We start from the raw sequence: 6,656 nt of genomic DNA, 5'->3' as shown, positions 1-6,656 counted from the left end.
GAAATTCAAGTATTTATTTTATATATATATATATATATATATATATATATAATAAAATAAATATATATTTATAGCTAGAATTCACTGAAAGTCAAGTATTTCTTATACTTATATATATATGAAATACTTGACTTAGTATTTCGTCAAGTATTTCTTTATATATATATATATATATATATAATAAAAGAAATATATATTTATAGCTAGAATTCACTGAAAGTCAAGTATTTCTTATATATATATATATATATATATATATATATATATATATATATATATATATATATATGTATATATATATATATATATATGGGGCGGCATGGCGTAGTGGGTAGAGCAACCGTGCCAGAAACCTGAGGGTTGCAGGTTCGCTCCCCGCCTCTTACCATCCAAAAATCGCTGCCGTTGTGTCCTTGGGCGGGACACTTCACCCTTTGCCCCCGGTGCCACTCACACCGGTGAACTGAATAATGAATGATAGGTGGTGGTCGGAGGGGCCGTTGGCGCAAATTGCAGCCACGCTTCTGTCAGTCTACCCCAGGGCAGCTGTGGCTAAGAAAGTAGCTTACCACCACCAGGTGTGAATGAATGATGGGTTCCACATGTAAAGCGACTTTGGGTACTTAGAAAAGCGCTATATAAATCCCAGTTATTATTATTATTATTATTATTATTATATATATATGAAATACTTGACTTAGTATTTCGTCAAGTATTTCTTTATATATATATATATATATATATATATATATATATATATATATATATATATATATATATGTATATATATATATATATATATATATATATATATATATATATATGTATATACATATATATATATATATATATATATATATATATATATATATATATATATATATATATATATATATATATATATATATATATATATATATATATATATATATATATATATATGTATATATATATATATATATATATATATATATATATATATGTATATACATATATATATATATATATATATATATATATATATATATATATATATATATATATATATATATATATATATATATATATATATATATGTATATATATATGAAATACTTGACTTAGTATTTCGTCAAGTATGTATGTATATATATATATATATATATATATATATATATATATATATGTATATATATATATATATATATGTATGTATGGGAAAAAAAATCACAGGAGATTTTTGATTGAGGGTACCCCCCCTCATAAAACAGGCCTGTAGAGATGAAATAGTCTTGTGATTTTTTTTCCCACACATACACACATGCGCTCTACTACGGTATCGAGCACTATTTTTTGGATAACCTTATTAAGACATATATATATATATATATGTATATATATATATATATATATGAAATACTTGACTTTCTTTATATATATATATATTTATATATATATATATATATATATATATATATATATATATATATATATATATGTATGAAATACTTGACTTGGTGAATTCTAGCTGTAAATATACTCCTCCCCTCTTAACCACGCCCCCAACCACGCCCCCCGCCCCCCACCTCCCGAAATCGGAGGTCTCAAGGTTGGCAAGTATGCACAATGTACATCTATTATTTTTAACCTTAAGGGCTCTCCTTAAGATTGGTCCCGGGGACGCAGAAGGATCTCAGTCATTAAAATGTAAAAAAAAAAGTCATATCCCAGCAGGCATAAGACATTGATACAACATTGATTACACATACATGTCCTTTAAGACAGACTTTGAAACAATGTTGCAAAATAGTTGTATTTGTAAATTGAGACAATGTTGATATCTAATGTTGGATCCACGTTGTTGGTTGGGAAATGACCACATTTCAATGGTCAGATCAACGTCACATCCTGACATTGAATAAACGTTGTCAAAAAGCATGTTGTTTAGAGATGTCCGCGTTAAAATGCGTTAAAATGTAATATCGGAAACTATCGGTATCGGGTTTTTTTTATAATCAGTATCGTTTTTTTTTTTTAAATTAAATCAACATAAAAAACACAAGATACACTTACAATGAGTGCACCAACCCAAAAAACCTTCCTCCCCCATTTACACTCATTCACACAAAAGGGTTGTTTCTTTCTGTTATTAATATTCTGGTTCCTACATTATATATCAATATATATCAATACAGTCTGCAAGGGATACAGTCCGTAAGCACACATGATGCTGGTCCACGAACAGTACTAACTTTTAACAGTAAATTTTACTAATGTTCATTAATTACTAGTTTCAATGTAACTGTTTTTATATTGTTTTACTTTCTTTTTTATTCAAGAAAATGTTTTTAATTTATCTATCTTATTTTTTTTTATTTTTTAAAAAGGACCTTTTCTTCACCATACCTGGTTGTCTAAATTAGGCATAATAATGTGTTAATTCCACAACTGCATATATCGGTTGATATCGGTATCGGTAATTAAAGAGTTGGACAATATCGGAATATCGGATATCGGCAAAAAGCCATTATCGGACATCCCTAATGTTGTTTCAACGTATTTGTGTGGTAGAATATTGGTTGGGAAATTACCAAATTTCAGTGGTCAAATCAACGTCACATCCTGACATTGAATAAACGTTGTCAAAAAGCATGTTGATGAGAGATGTCCGATAATATCGGCCTGCCGATATTATCGGCCGATAAATGCGTTAAAATGTAATGTCGGAAATTATCGGCATCGTTTTTTTTTTATCGGTATCGTTGTTTTTATTTTTTTAATTAAATCAACATAAAAAACACAAGATACACTTACAATTAGTGCACCAACCCAAAAAAACCTTCCTCCCCCATTTACACTCATTCACACAAAAGGGTTGTTTCTTTCTGTTATTAATATTCTGGTTCCTACATTATATATCAATATAGATCAATACAGTCTGCAAGGGATACAGTCCGTAAGCACACATGATTGTGCGTGCTGCTGGTCCACTAATAGTACTAACCTTTAACAGTTAATTTTACTAATTGTCATTAATTACTAGTTTCTTTGTAACTGTTTTGTATTGTTTTACTTTCTTTTTTATTCAAGAATTTTTTTTAAATTTATTTATCTTATTTTATTTTATAATTTTTTTTAAAAGTACCTTATCTTCACCATACCTGGTTGTCCAAATTAGGCATAATAATGTGTTAATTCCACAACTGCATATATCGGTTGTTTTCGGTATCGGTTGATATCGGTATCGGTAATTAAAGAGTTGGACAATATCGGAATATCAGATATCGGCAAAAAGCCATTATCGGACATCCCTAATGTTGTTTCAACGTATTTGTGTGGTAGAATATTGGTTGGGAAATGACCACATTTCAGTGGTCAAATCAACGTCACATCCTGACATTGAATAAACGTTGTCAAAAAGCATGTTGTTGAGAGATGTCCGATAATATCGCCCTGCCGATATTATTGGCCGATAAACGCGTTAAAATGTAATGTCGGAAATTATCGGTATCGTTTTTTTTATTATCGGCATCGTTGGTTTTTTTGTTGTTTTTTTGTATTAAATCAACGTAAAAAACACAAGATACACTTACAATTAGTGCACCAACCCAAAAAACCTCCCTCCCCCATTTACACTCATTCACACAAAAGTGTTGTTTCTTTCTGTAATTAATATTCTGGTTCCTACATTATATATCAACATATATCAATACAGTCTGCAAGGGATACAGTCTGTAAGCACACATGATTGTGCGTACTGCTGGTCCACTAATAGTACTAACCTTTAACAGTTAATTTTACTAATTGTCATTAATTACTAGTTTCTTTGTAACTGTTTTGTATTGTTTTACTTTCTTTTTTATTCAAGAATTTTTTTTAAATTTATTTATCTTATTTTATTTTATTAATTTTTTTTAAAAGTACCTTATCTTCACCATACCTGGTTGTCCAAATTAGGCATAATAATGTGTTAATTCCACAACTGCATATATCGGTTGTTTTCGGTATCGGTTGATATCGGTATCGGTAATTAAAGAGTTGGACAATATCGGAATATCAGATATCGGCAAAAAGCCATTATCGGACATCCCTAATGTTGTTTCAACGTATTTGTGTGGTAGAATATTGGTTGGGAAATGACCACATTTCAGTGGTCAAATCAACGTCACATCCTGACATTGAATAAACGTTGTCAAAAAGCATGTTGTTGAGAGATGTCCGATAATATCGCCCTGCCGATATTATTGGCCGATAAACGCGTTAAAATGTAATGTCGGAAATGATCGGTATCGTTTTTTTTATTATCGGTATCGTTGTTTTTTTTGTTGTTTTTTTGTATTAAATCAACGTAAAAAACACAAGATACACTTACAATTAGTGCACCAACCCAAAAAACCTTCCTCCCCCATTTACACTCATTCACACAAAAGTGTTGTTTCTTTCTGTAATTAATATTCTGGTTCCTACATTATATATCAACATATATCAATACAGTCTGCAAGGGATACAGTCTGTAAGCACACATGATTGTGCGTACTGCTGGTCCACTAATAGTACTAACCTTTAACAGTTAATTTTACTAATTGTCATAATTACTAGTTTCTTTGTAACTGTTTTGTATTGTTTTACTTTCTTTTTTATTCAAGATTTTTTTTTAAATTTATTTATCTTATTTTATTTTATTAATTTTTTTTAAAAGTACCTTATCTTCACCATACCTGGTTGTCCAAATTAGGCATAATAATGTGTTAATTCCACAACTGCATATATCGGTTGTTTTCGGTATCGGTTGATATCGGTATCGGTAATTAAAGAGTTGGACAATATCGGAATATCAGATATCGGCAAAAAGCCATTATCGGACATCCCTAATGTTGTTTCAACGTATTTGTGTGGTAGAATATTGGTTGGGAAATGACCACATTTCAGTGGTCAAATCAACGTCACATCCTGACATTGAATAAACGTTGTCAAAAAGCATGTTGTTGAGAGATGTCCGATAATATCGCCCTGCCGATATTATTGGCCGATAAACGCGTTAAAATGTAATGTCGGAAATTATCGGTATCGTTTTTTTTATTATCGGTATCGCTGTTTTTGTTGTTGTTTTTTTGTATTAAATCAACGTAAAAAACACAAGATACACTTACAATTAGTGCACCAACCCAAAAAACCTCCCTCCCCCATTTACACTCATTCACACAAAAGTGTTGTTTCTTTCTGTAATTAATATTCTGGTTCCTACATTATATATCAATATATATCAATACAGTCTGCAAGGGATACAGTCTGTAAGCACACATGATTGTGCGTACTGCTGGTCCACTAATAGTACTAACCTTTAACAGTTAATTTTACTAATTGTCATTAATAACTAGTTTCTTTGTAACTGTTTTGTATTGTTTTACTTTCTTTTTTATTCAATAATTTTTTTTAAATTTATCTATCTTATTTTATTTTATTAATTTTTTTTAAAAGTACCTTATCTTCACCATACCTGGTTGTCCAAATTAGGCATAATAATGTGTTAATTCCACAACTGCATATATCGGTTGATATCGGTATCGGTTGATATCGGTAATTAAAGAGTTGCACAATATCGGGATATCGGATATCGGCAAAAAGCCATTATCGGACATCCCTAATGTTGTTTCAACGTATTTGTGTGGTAGAATATTGGTTGGGAAATGACCAAATTTCAGTGGTCAAATCAACGTCACATCCTGACATTGAATAAACGTTGTCAAAAAGCATGTTGTTGAGAGATGTCCGATAATATCGGCCTGCCGATATTATCGGCCGATAAATGCGTTAAAATGTAATGTCGGAAATTATCGGTATCGTTTTTTTTATTATCGGTATCGTTGTTGTTTTTTTTGTTTTTGTTTTGTTTTTTATTAAATCAACATAAAAAACACAAGATACACTTACAATTAGTGCACCAACCCAAAAAACCTCCCTCCCCCATTTACACTCATTCACACAAAAGGGTTGTTTCTTTCTGTTATTAATATTCTGGTTCCTACATTATATGTCAATATATATCAATACAGTCTGCAAGGGATACAGTCCGTAAGCAGGCATGATTGTGCGTGCTGCTGGTCCACTAATAGTACTAACCCATCCATCCATCCATTTCCTACCGCTTATTCCCTTCGGGGTCGCGGGGGGCGCTGGAGCCTATCTCAGCTACAATCAGGCGGAAGGCGAGTACACCCTGGACAAGTCGCCACCTCATCACAGGGCCGACACAGATAGACAGACAACATTCACACTCACATTCACACACTAAGTAGTACTAACCTTTAACAGTTAATTTTACTAATTTTCATTAATTACTAGTTTAAATGTAACTGTTTTTATATTGTTTTACTTTCATTTTTATTCAAGAAAATGTTTTTAATGTATATATCTTATTTTATTTTATTAATTTTTTAAAAAAGTACCTCATCTTCACCATACCTGGTTGTCCAAATTAGGCATAATAATGTGTTAATTCCACGACTGTATATATCGGTTGATATCGGTATCGGTTGATATCGGTATCGGTAATTAAAGAGTTGGACAATATCGGAATATCGGATATCGGCAAAAAGCCATTATCGGACATCCCTAATGTTGTTTCAACGTATTTGTGTGGTAGAATATTGGTTGGGAAATGACCACATTTCAGTGGT

Source organism: Nerophis lumbriciformis, linkage group LG31 (genome assembly GCF_033978685.3).
Source record: "Nerophis lumbriciformis linkage group LG31, RoL_Nlum_v2.1, whole genome shotgun sequence".
Classification (NCBI taxonomy): Eukaryota; Metazoa; Chordata; class Actinopteri; order Syngnathiformes; family Syngnathidae; genus Nerophis; species Nerophis lumbriciformis.
The sequence above is the reverse complement of the archived record's forward strand: the minus strand, read 5'-3'. Positions refer to the sequence as shown.